Source organism: Megalops cyprinoides, chromosome 19 (assembly GCF_013368585.1).
Source record: "Megalops cyprinoides isolate fMegCyp1 chromosome 19, fMegCyp1.pri, whole genome shotgun sequence".
Lineage (NCBI taxonomy): Eukaryota > Metazoa > Chordata > Actinopteri > Elopiformes > Megalopidae > Megalops > Megalops cyprinoides.
Genome location: NC_050601.1, coordinates 13150876 through 13163613, shown reverse-complemented (window position 1 = coordinate 13163613; position 12738 = coordinate 13150876). Strand labels below are relative to the sequence as shown.

Below are 12738 nucleotides of genomic sequence, written 5' to 3'. Positions count from 1 at the left end.
GTGTGAGTGATCGTGGGGCTGGAGTGAGCGCTCGCTTCGCTAGGCGCCCATACCATCTGCTTCAGCACAAGGTCGAATCCCCAGTTAAGGCTGGAAAGGATTGGCTGCCCCTGCACTTAGCTTCTCATGCGCTGCTCTTGATGCTGAACAGCAGGGCTTAATTTTCTGTTGATTTACAGGAGTTTAAACAGTTTGTTTACATGCCATGCAATGAAGGGCATCCCTGTTTGTTTCAACATAGATAAAGCTTTGTAATCTCATCAGCTTCAAGTGTTGGCCATTTGTGGACAGAGCCATGGTATCTGTGAAGTGGTGGAAACTTGTTTGGAAATGCAGGAGACTGAATGTGTTACCATGTGTTAAATCTCATTATGGTACATTCCTAATCAGCCTCAGAGGTCACTGTCAGCTACACTGAGACCATTGAGTTTCCCTTTGTGTGATTATTGAGCATGCACTGTATACGAAAATGAAATCTTATTTCAGATTAGATAAGTTTTGTGACGCATTTATAAATGCTTAGTGTGCTCAGGTAAGGTTTTGCTTTTTTATGCTATTTTAAATACGCAAATACGATTACATGTATCATGCCCACTCCAGTTATAGATTGTTCTGTTCTGAGCCTATTGCAGTGTGTTCTTACAGAGGTGGCCTGCCATCAAAATTTCCCCTTATTATCTCTCGTTGCAGCTTCAGGCAGTCTGAATTATGGGTGTTAATATTGGTGTTGCTTATTTGGCAAAGAGCTGTATTTGTTTGGCAGTCACACATTGTTAAACTCTTATTTGGATTAAAATTAAATTTTTTTTTGGAGCCTTTTCACAAAGCAGGGATTTGGCGGTTAAAATTGTGTGGATATCAGCACCCACCTAAGACTCTGAGGTGTCTTGTGCCATATTGCAACCACCCTTGAAGTCAGATGATTTGAATTAGATGTAGATGTTTAAGGCTAAAATCAGTTTGCAAATGTTTTTCATTACAATACGGGTTTTTTTTGTAGTAGTAGTAGTACTATATTTGTTAGCCTAAGTCTATATGTTCCCATGCATGTAAAGCATAAATTGGTATTAGTAACATAACCATAAAACATAAATATATAGTATTGGTATTCAGAATATTAGTCTCCTCATATGCCGACCTCCTCTACCAGCAGTGGAATTAAATATTAATGTGAGGATATTGCATCATGTTCTTTGTGCAGTCCTTTGCGTTTCTTACTTTGGTCTGGATTCCCTTGGAAGCTACAGTACAGGCTTTGCAGGTTGATTGAGGAGCACTGTATCTGTTCATGTGTTCAGGATTACAAATCATGACTTAAAGGTTTATTTGATGAGCCCACAGAGGCATGCTGGCAAGGTGCGTTAAAAATAGATATGCCGGCTGCTCCCTGATGTGAAAGCAACCCAAATACTTAGATTGAGGCCATTTTTTTTTCTTCACCCCAGAAGGTACGTTATAAATTCAAAACTAAAACGTTTCTCTTTTTTCTTTTCATTTCACATGCTGTGGTGTGGTGGCTTGGCCTTGTGTTTGTGTTCCCCTGACAACACAGTTGACTCGGGTTAGAGCCTTAGAATGGGGACTCTCCCTGAGGTCCTGTCCCAAAAGGAACGTGCCCGCAGAGACGAGGCCCAGTTTCGCCACGGGGCGGTGCTTGGGCTGGGGTTTCCACAGCTTCCCTTCAGCCTCATGATCCTGTTCCCGCCTCCATAGAAAGTGTTGCGGTGCCATTATGTCAGCCTAGGTCATGTTACTCTGCTGTTTGGGCTCCGCATTGTTCCTGCAGGGATCAGACTTCAAAACACTGGCAAAACTGGTGTGGATGGAAATGTGATCCAGGGACAAAGAAGCGATTTCTCATTTCACAGTGCATTGTCAATGCGGTGAATGTGCACTTTAATCCTATACATCTGATTGTGGTGAAATAATTTTTTGAAATATCTGAAACAACCAAATGAAACTTCATTTGGAGGTGTAAACTCTTCAGGCGCACAGTTACAGCTTAATTCTGATTCATATGCAGTTCTGGACATGACATTTGTTTTAATAAACAAGTAAATCAATAATGGCAGTTTTTTCCATTAGCGGCAAGGAGAGTTGAAGGATATTCAGGCCAGGGATGCTACAGGGTGTGAGGACTGGCAACAGGATGTAGGCAGAGAGGATTTTGTGTTTGGTCAAGGACTGGTTTTAAGTGTCTGCTAGTATTCAAGGAACTTTTGCCCTGCTAGCTTGTCAAAGCTGCTGTATGACTGTTTATCTGATCCAAAACGGTCTACAGTCTATGAAATATTAATACGTCAAAATAAAGTATTACGTCAAAGTTTGCACTCTCTGAAATTGGGCTGTGGTTTTGTGATTTACAGAGATTGACAATTTAGACATGGATTTGTGTTAACTTTTTCACAACACTTTTTGGTAGGGCTTGGTAGAGTGAGACTTTCTTTTGTTTGGTCTGTATTTGTGCTAGGTCTGTTCTAGTTCTTTTATATGCTTACCAGAAGTAACTGTTTCACATTTAAATGGCCTAGAGTTACTCATATCTTCTCCAAATCACTGGGAGGTGCTTGTGTTAACGATTAACATGAGTGACAGTCAGCCATTGTACCTGTGGTGGAGGTAATTATTAAGGAGCCTGAGAGAGAGAGTTTCCCAAAAACTGTACAAGCACTATAGCCGACATTCTAAGGGGAGTGATTAGGGACTTGTTTTTCCCCAGCTAATCAGGCCATGCTACATCATATTGCATTATTCCAAGGAAACCCTTTGTAGACTTGCGTGTTCTTTTGAGGAATATGACCTTGATCATTTGAAATACCGTTGTTCTTGGGCATTCACTGCTGAGAGACTTATGTACACTGAATAAAGCAGAAATCCACTGTAGTCAACATCACAACTCAGAGCGCTGCTGCTTTAATGGGCCACAGTGAACATGGAGCCCTGGTGATGCTTGGAGCTGGTGACGCCTTGGACACGCTGGTCAATGCTGTTCAGCAGTAAATGATTCTGCCTTAGTCTTGTGACGGTGTCTTCCTGCCTTTATATGCTAATCCCCTCTCCCTGCATCCTGGTGCTGTGTGTATGTTTCCTATGATTCAGGCAGTTACTTGTGTTTTCTTTTGACAAAGAACCGTTGTTATTCATTCTCTGTTAAGGCAGTGTTCAGTGCAAAGCAGTCCAAATGCTTGAATGCTTATTTGACTCATTTTAAAACATTTTACAACATTTTGAAAATGGTTGCCTTTCAAGTGGTACTTTATTTCTCTCTCATTGGGATGAGAGTGTTGTCTATATTGAGAATAGGACCATTTCTGGGATGAAGAACATCCAGTGCCTCGATGAGCTGTAGATTTAGGTTGTTTCAGCGTGCCAGTGGTTGGCACTCTAGAAAAGCTAGGAGTGTTGTCAGATCTAAGCTTAGAGAAGTATACTGTGGCAGCAGAGCTGCTGTTCAAAAACCCAAGGAAAAATAGGCCCAACACACCGCCAAATCACACTTCACTGCAGAAGGTGGAGTGTGCTTCAGAAGTGAACAGTAGCTGGTGTACAGTGGAAAGATTGCTTATGCCTTTGAGCAGCAAAACCTTAATTTTAGTGTAGCTTTTCAAGTAGCTAATATGGTAATTAGATTAGTAGATTTTGTTATGACCACATTTTATCTGGATGTTTATTTACTGAAACATGGGTGGAAGGGAGAAAGGGCCTTCATGAATTGGTGTTGCTATGTTATCTGTCACTGATGTGTATGAACCAATCAAAAGACTTTGCTCTTCCTAGCAACACACAGTAATTGGTTGATATCACTGAAAACACTCATTGGTTGAGTCACTGATAATACAAGATGGCTACAGCAATTTTAGGGTTTTTTTTTTTAAAGATAAACATTCTGTCATCATTCCCTCTGTGTAAAAGCTGATTTTTTGACACTTTTGACGAAGTGGCTTTTTTTTTTGCATGTAACAACCTTCCACAGCATCAACAATGAACAATAGGTTTCGCACTGATTCATTTAGTGTTACAATGGCTTCCACCCCTTGGTTGTTTTTGCATTGTCTTAATGAAGCCAGCGAGATTCTCTTCCTCCTCTTGTGTTCATTAGAGCTCTGAAGAGCAGACAGACTGTGGAACGTGGGGTTGAGCATGAACAATTTAGCCTTAAATATATGGACATGTTAAAAATGCTTAGAATTTGACCTGTAAATCCGATCCATCTAGGATAAAATATTGGCAGTGGGATTTGTTTTCTTTGAACAGTATCTAGCACCTGATCCTTAGTGGTATTGTTGTGTGTCCTGTTTATTGAGGAGGTCAAGGGCCATGTCAGCCTTGCTTACCAGCCATGTGTCTGGCCTGCCTCATTCAGCCTTAAGTATGACTGGTGACAGCTGTGTGCTCAATGGAGATTATGTACAGGCCATCTTGAATTACAAGCGGATGTGTTACTTTTTACCCACATCTGTGTTGTTTTTTTCCTCCTGATCCTTATCAACTCTAACAAGCCCTGGGAACATTTAATGAGAAATGCTTTCTTTGCACAGAGTAAGATGGTGAATCATCATGATTGTGCAGCCTCTGGCATATATTGTCACAGTTTTGAGCTTGATTGTCACCAGATATGTTGTCGGACTTGATACACAGCTGGTAATGCAGGCTAAGGTCATGTGTGGCTGGATCTGCTCCAGCTCTGTGGCTACCCCCCCCCACCCCCCATGCATGGGGAGGTGTGGCTTGTGGGGTGAGGTGATGAGGGAGGATTTTGCAGGAATTTTAGTGAGATTAACAGAGCAGTGCTACCGGCCCCTCAGTCAGGTGCCCCAGCTAATCCCCCCCTGCCCCGACACCCGTAAAACCCGCACGCACCCATGTGTGTGCCCGAGGCGTGGCTGCTAAACAGGGGAGTTTATGGGATTATGGGAAGAATGTGTTCTCCTGAGTCAGGGAGAGTGGTCCAGACCGCCTGTCTATAGACCCAACCAGCTGTACCGCTCCTACCATGATGTCAAGCGCTTGTTTACTCGAGTCCCATCCCTGTCTCCATGGGAAACGATAGATGAGCACAGAGCAGCTTCTTTGCCAGCCTCGCATGTCAGTTGCTGCACTTTGTGTGTTCAGCTAAACCGGACTAAACCAGTTCAGTCCTGCAGTCTTGTACAGTATCTGATTTCTTTCTCATCAATTTTTGTTTTTGACCGTGTGACAGGAGCACTGATGTTTGTGTATTTCACTCTCAGAAACTGTTGCCTCTCGCAGTTTGTCCCAGCATGGCGGTTAGGCAGTTTCTCCCGATGTAATGCGGTGCAGCTGGTCAGGCTGCTCTGTAAAACCAAGCCACATGTTTTTTTTGTTTTCCCCCCGTGTTACCAGCGCCTTCAGAATCGGAGCGGTGGCTGGAATGGGAGAGGGGAGGATGCTGCTTTCACACTGCGATTTGGATGTGGTTTCAGGGGAGTGGGCAGCTCGCCTGAGCACTTCGTCCATTCATCCATCCGCGTGCGAGAGTCTCGTACGGGGTTTTCTCCACCGCGGAGAGAACGGTAGGGACGGAGAGGGAGAGGGACGGAGAGAGAGAACAGGAAGACGAAGAAGCTCTGTCCTGAATCTGCTTGTACAGCTCTGGCCACTGCCTACCCTGTCCAGTTAGCGTTTACCACCCTTGAAGCTGGGTGTGCTGTACACTGTAATGTCAGAGAAATCTCTAGCATAACGTTCCTGTCCTGATACAGCGGGGCAGGCTGGTAGTGCTACAGTGAGACATCACGCTGTCTGTTTTTGATGGCAGGGGCTTGGCGCTCCTGCCAGGCTGTTAGCTCTTGCTCTCTGTCTCCTTCACTCACACTTGGAAGAGCACAGCAGACCAATAGCGCGACAGTATAGTTGCTTGGACTGATGGGGAATGGAGAGGCAGAGAGGGTCATTTCCAAGATGTTGATTCCATGTAATTCACACTGCTTCAGGAATTGTCTTGCTTTGGTCTCATCTCATCTCAGTGGCATGCATTTCATCACAAAAACCCTTATTACGCTGATATTATTACCCAGGCTTTTTGCTCGACAAACGCCTCTTTTCCAGGGTGACTTGCATGACTTTGTTTCTTTGTTATCTGTTGATATGGCTGGATATTTACAGAGCAAATTTTGGTTACGAGCAGTGCTCAAGGATACAAAATGTGACCTTTTCACGGGTTTGTTTATGTGACCACAGCACCACAATGCCCACCATCACTAATGAATTGGTAGATGCAGGAATTACAGGTCTTCCCTCTGCTTACGTTATTAATCCCCTTAAACAACACATAACCTTTTCATCTGTTCTCCCAGCTCAAACCTCACTGTAGCAGCTGACTTTGGATTAGTGTCACTCAGTTTGCGATTATGATATTATTGGCTGAGTTCAGAGTTCCAGACCAAATGCATCTATCGTTTTTTTTTTTTTTTCCTTTTCTTGCTTGGCAGTTATTGTCTTTTTTCAATTGCAGGACTTATTCACATAAACGGTGCGGAGGATAGGCATTAGCACTTGCAAAAGATTCATGCAGCTATTAACTTTCTGTTGGAAATCTGCTCTTTGTGCCTATTGAACATCTTAAGCAAATTCATGAAATGATCGCCAGTGAATTTCACAAAGCAAATGTGCTGTAAACTCTCCCGGGTTTGTTTACTGTGCCTTTGGTAACTGAGTTTGCTTACCAGTTTGAACATTAACTATTCTCTTCCAGGTTGGGTTTGCTGTGATGTTAGCCATCTCATTATAAGCAGTAATAGTGGTGGTCTGTGCAGTGGGAAGTGAAAACAGGGAAATGAAATCTAATCCAGAGCACATCTTTCAGGCCCCCTCAGTGCTGGTACTTTCCCCGTTCAGTTCCTGGGAGAGGGATTAGGCAGAGCAGTTTGATGGTGACTGTGGTGATTCCACTTCCCTTGATCTTATATTCCAGATATTCAAATATTCAAATACTGTTGGTGTTTACATTTACACCCGTGCATTTTGCACAAAATGTATAGCAGTATGGCTTTTCTCCAGTATAGGCCAGACGGATAATGTTAAGATCTGATGTAAAACCAGACTGAGTAATGATTAAGATTGATTTGCAAAGCAATTAAAGCTGAAGGTTTGGAGCTTAACCAATGCTTATATTTGGTCTAAGAAATGAATTTGACTGCAAATGCTGCCTTACCACTGTAGTCCAGTTTGTCTGTTCAGGTCCATGCCTGATTGATTGAAGTTTAAACTGCTAAATCTAGTTTAAAATACATTCTACTTTAAAATGTTTTCAGTATTCAGGCCATCCATGGATATCACAGTTTTACAGCAGCCATCACTGTAGGGCTACCATCTCTCTCAGGTTAATACGGCTCTGAAAACCCACCTCCCTTCCGGCTCATTTGCGTGCTCTTCCCGAGCATTGCTGGTCTGTGATGGTGCGCTGGAGCCGTCCTGTCCCGGCCTCTGCCCACATGCAAATTCCCGTCCAGGAAGTGATCCGGGAGCGCGGGCCAGCGAGGCACTCACGGGAAGGGGGAACCGGGAGGGGGAAGTGGACTCTCGTGGTTGGTTTGGAAAAAGTTTGGGTATCGATTCCGATTTTCTGCCTTTTCATATCCCACATGCCTTGCCATCTCACAGTCCCCCTGTCTGGGTCTCTCTCTGCGGGTGGCGTGTGCAAAAAATAAGTGCAATGTTCTGGTGATCCTGCCCTTTCTTATTTTCAATTTGCAGTGTGTTACACCAAGCCATGGTACCTGGACACAGCATATAGTTTTGGCGCATATACCTACTCGGTTCCAAAAGTGTTTGATTGAACAAATGTTAGGTTACAGTATCTGGACAGCAGCTGAGGTGGGAGAAAGCAGCGGGAGCTTCACAGGCTTGATGCAAAATGTAGCTGCTGTTCCACAGGGATCAGCAGGGGATAAAAATGTAAACCATGGCTACACGCACTCTTCTTTGCACTGTGAAAGTATATTTACATATGCAAATATGCATGGATGCTTTTATTTAAATGCACGTGAACAAGAACTTCAATCCAAATTGTTTTTACCATTACAGCTTGGTTCAAGTTTTGTACATTGGTGGGGATTGTGTGGCTTTAGTGTGGCTTTAAGGATGCCCCATGTCAGTGTCGAGCTCCAGACACTCACATTCACATTTGTGCATAACCGCAGCAAATCTGTGAGAGGACTTTTTTTTAAAACCTGTGGTTACACATTAGCATTATTTTCAGACAAACCTAACCAGAGCATGCTGTCTTATTGGCATACCCTCTAGATCTTAATGTTGATATCTTGTTGTTTCCGCCATATTTACCAGATTATTGGCCCCGTGGCAGTGTAGCATTGTGGTTAAGGGGCAGGACACTGGGGCACTGCTGATGTACCCTTGGGCAAGATACTTAACCCACAGTTGCCTTAGTAAATGTCCAGCTGTATAAATGGATAACATTGTAAAAAAAAAAATGTAACCAATGTTAGTCGGTCTGGATAAGAGTGACTGCTAAATGGCAATAAAATAATTGGAAAGCCATTAACTGTGTTCAACAGATTTCCCTTATCTTTTCAGTTCATTGTATTATTTTTTTTGCTGAATTATGTTTTTTAGCAGAATTTTGTTGGTTAGGAGCTTATCATCTCATCTGAGCAGAGCAGTGCCGGCAGTGCGCTGTCGGCTCCTGTTCGGTCTCTGGCTGTGGCGTCTTTGATGTGCCAGGGGGGGCCCGTTCTGCAGTAATCCCTGCAGGAATGTCCCCCCTGTTCATTTCCTGGCCTTGTCTTTTGTGGCTTTATAAACCCCAACCTACTGCAACGGCAGCAGCCACCAGCTCACCGTGCAACCAGCGCTGCGGATATGTGTTTCCTCATGTTTGCCCATTGTCCATTTTTTTTTAAATTCTGCACTGTGGGGGAAAAAACATGGTGTTGTTTACAAAGTGGAAAAGCCCGAAACATGCTTTTTGGGAACGTGTGCAGAAAATGAGTGTTGTTGAGCATCTTGGATATAAATAGGCAGTGAGTGTTGCATATTAGCTGTAATCCTGCTGTTGTGTGAGCTGGCGACAGCCTCAGGATTTTTTTTTTTCTGTCCTCAGCTGTAGGCTTTGCATTCTATAACTCTATTCTGTATCCAGCTTTATACAGTCAACCCCATTTCTTATAGCTCTTACTTACTGAGATGATTTGGTTTGACTCTTTATGTGGCATTGAGGGGGTCTCTAAAGATGGAATTGTTGGATGTTTGTTGGATTTTGATGCTTTTATTTTGCTCACTGGTAGAATTTTCTAGATTTTCCTGAAAAGGGCTGATGTTAGGATCCTGTCATATGCCCTGAAATGGAGTCTGTTGTATGCTTTTGGATCAGTGATGAAGCACCACATCCCGCCCCCTGCTCTGGTCTTCTCTTCAGCCTTAGCTTAATTTGCACTCGTCAGAAGAACAGGATAGCAAGCTGCATGAAAGACATCTTGCTCTGTGCTCCAGTGTGCTTTTTTTACAGCTTTCACCCATGTGTTTCAGGAACACACAGATGCTCTCTCTCTCACTCACTCACTCACTCACTCACTCACACACACACACACACACACACACACACACACACACGCACACAAAAGCACACAGGCTCTCACCCACGGCGATGCTTCCGCAGTTTAATGGGACCTGTCGTACCCTGGCCCGAGCAGCCGTTGTAAAGCTCCAGGAAACAAACAGCCTGCTTGTGTAGCATCCTTCTCCCACAGCGCTGTGAATGGGCAGGCACAATAGCGGCCTGTAACGGGGCAGTCAGCTGTGTGGTCCCTAATATCAGTGATTAGATCTGCTGGAAGATGCTTTCAGGGGAGTTGCTTTGCTGGTGGAGATGGAGGCCTCTGTTCTATTGAAATGCTTCCCAGATGTCTTGAGGTTCTTTTGAAGCCCGTCCTGGTGGTGTGAATTTGTTCTGTGTCATCCTTTTGGAGTAACCCTTGATTTTGCCACCTCATATGTAATGAGGCTGTCGTACACCTCCAAGGAGCAGTGGAGTTGAAGTATCCTAGCGACACATGATGAGGGTTGATATTCTTTGCAGCCATCAGCTCTGATTTAGCACCTCCACATGTGGTTCTTACTCATCACTGTGTGCTGCTGCTCTATCTCTGAGGTTAAGCTTTCTTATGTGTGTGTGGAATTCCTGTAGGAAGACGACTGTTCTCTGTGTTGATGAGGGGGTTCAGACTGTCTTTGCATAACTTGGCACCTTGCCACCTTTCTGTCCCCCACCAGAATCAGCTAACTCAGCACTTGCGGTCACAGCGCTGCAGCCAGCCGAGACAGAGCACAGCGCAGGACTTGTGCTAGACTCCCTTTGTCAGGCCCGTGTGACTTTAATGTTGTTTGCTATGGGCAACGTGTGAGAACAGAACTGCAGGAGAACATTAGAGACAAATGTAGCATGGAGGAAGAAGTGAAGTGGCTCGTGACCCTCACGGCTTGTTTGTTTTTCCTGTGCTTTTTCTGTTTCCCTGTGCTGGTGTGAAACGGGTTGGTGTCGAATGATCTAGCAGTCTGCTCTGTGGACGGTAAAGCTGAGCTGCCTCCATGGGGCGGTCTCCAGGCCACCCCTGAGGCGATACTGTGATAAGGCCCTCCTGCCTTAACCCGGGACCTGAGCTGTATCTGACCAGCGGTCTATCTGTCTGTCAGCGGAAAGGCCTCAAAGCCACCTGCGGACACCCTGTGAGGCATGTTAAAACCTCAGGTGAAGGTGTTGTGTTGAACACACCAGGTTTTTGGCAGGCAGACTTGGAAGGCCCGTTCACTTGGCATGTGCTTTTCACATTCGGCCAAACGCCTAAACTGGGGTGTATTTCCAAACTCTAACTGACCTGAAAATTCAAGCAGCAAATATGTGTTTGTCTTAAGTGATCATAATAGATGAGGTTATCATGAAAAGAGGGTTATGTTCAAGTGGCAGTGCCTCTTACAGGCACATGTGTGTGCATGCAGGGAGACACACACACACACACACACACACACACACACACCCCTCCTTACTGAGAAAAGGAATGTACTCCTTCCATATCTATGTTGACTTTCATCTTTTTTAATAAATGCCATTTTTAGTATCAATGCACATTATAGTGAAAGGAAACTTAACATTAATTCAAACCCAAATAGAGGCAAACTAAACTTTACGATCTGAACTTTAATAAGGATATACTTGCCGCAACAGATTCACTCCTGTCCAGACTCATTATGGTCTCCTTTTTGCCTCATCTATTGTAAATTCACTAATCCGCAGCAATGTTGCTGGACGAACGGAGCCATCATACCATTAAATCCAGCCTTGAATCCAAAAATTCTACTTGTATAGCTCTTTGTCTGTTTTGCAAAATTGAGATTTTGTTGTGTCTGTAAAACGCTGCGCAGTGCAGACTCTGTGTCTAATGGCCAAAAGCAGCCGTCTTTACATCACCCAGCTCTTCACATGTAATGCTGCAGTCGACACGTTTTAACAGTCCTGTTTGAGCACAGTGCTTTTCCGGTAAAATGAATAGCAAGAATGCAGCTTTCATTACTGTGGCTAATGTCACAGTAATAGGACTGCCATTTGTGTGTGCCTGTAGATGGGCAGGATGCTGTGAGGCTTATCATGTACGGTCTACTCCTGTTGACTCTGCACGCTATGCTTGGGACTGTTGTGACACTGTGCACTTAGCAAGAGTGTGCACATAACAGCATTTAGTAATGTTACTGGGATTATTACAGAGGCAACTGCAAACTGTGTGTTTAAACACAACGTGAAATCACCTGACATTCGATTAGGGAGTTGATTGTGTCTGCATGTGTCCATGGTGGATGGTGATGTTTCACCTTGGAGTCTGTGATGAGAGCTTGAACAGTCATCTCTGCAAGGTTTCTTTCAGTGCAGCTAACTTAAACCTGCCATAGCCAGCAGTCACACGCTTTGCGGTCGCAGTTTCCTGGTTCAGATCCCTCAAGAATGACACGCTCTGTCAGTCACCAGGTAAACATCAGCCCCATTTACCGACATTAGCGGATCGCTCTTACGGTCAAAAATGTGCAAAAATGTGTATGATCTGAAGTATGTGTGTTGCGGTGACCTGACAGGGCTGTCGGTAACAGTGCGCTCTTTCCGGCATCCCTGGCTGCTTGTGGTTTCAGAGCTCCTTGCCGCACCGCGACAGCAATGCAAACCCGCTGGTTCCCGTAACGTGTAGATAATGCTGGCTTGCACAACGCGGAGCCCGACGTGATAATCTGGTTTTATGGATTACTCCAATGGCATTTGCATTGCAGAGATGATAGAGTCCCTGTGCTGTCAAAAATAGTGTCCCATTTTCTTGTCTGTTTTCTAATGGGGTAAAGATAGATGGAGCTTTGTGTTTGTTTCTCTGTGCTCCGCTTTTTAGATAAGTAACTGTGAAGTTGCTTTAATTATCGGGATTTGTTTCTTGGGAGAAAAACCTACATAAAGGCAAAAAACAAAAACTAGGGCACCTTAGCACTGTGTTTCCAATGCCTAGTACCTCTGTGAATGCTGCATTTGTTGTAAACTGATTCTTATTTACGTAGTTTTAGTGGATCTGTTATTTGAACACTGGTCTGGATGTGGCATCTCTTGTCTCTTGACTGGGATCTGTGTTGTGTTGGATGAGAAGCTAAACATAAAGATGTTTCTTTAACTTTGTTCCCCTCTGAATTGCGTGAGTTTTCAGCTCTGAGCTTTTTATTGTGAGGCTTTAATAG

At 44.2% G+C, this 12738-nt stretch overlaps 1 protein-coding gene across 2 annotated transcripts in view; it reads left to right on the top strand.

Moving 5' to 3' along the window:
- Positions 1-12738, top strand: part of LOC118794808 (rab11 family-interacting protein 3-like) — a 41019-nt gene that overhangs the window by 1305 nt on the left and 26976 nt on the right. The gene's annotated exons all lie outside the window — the stretch shown is intronic.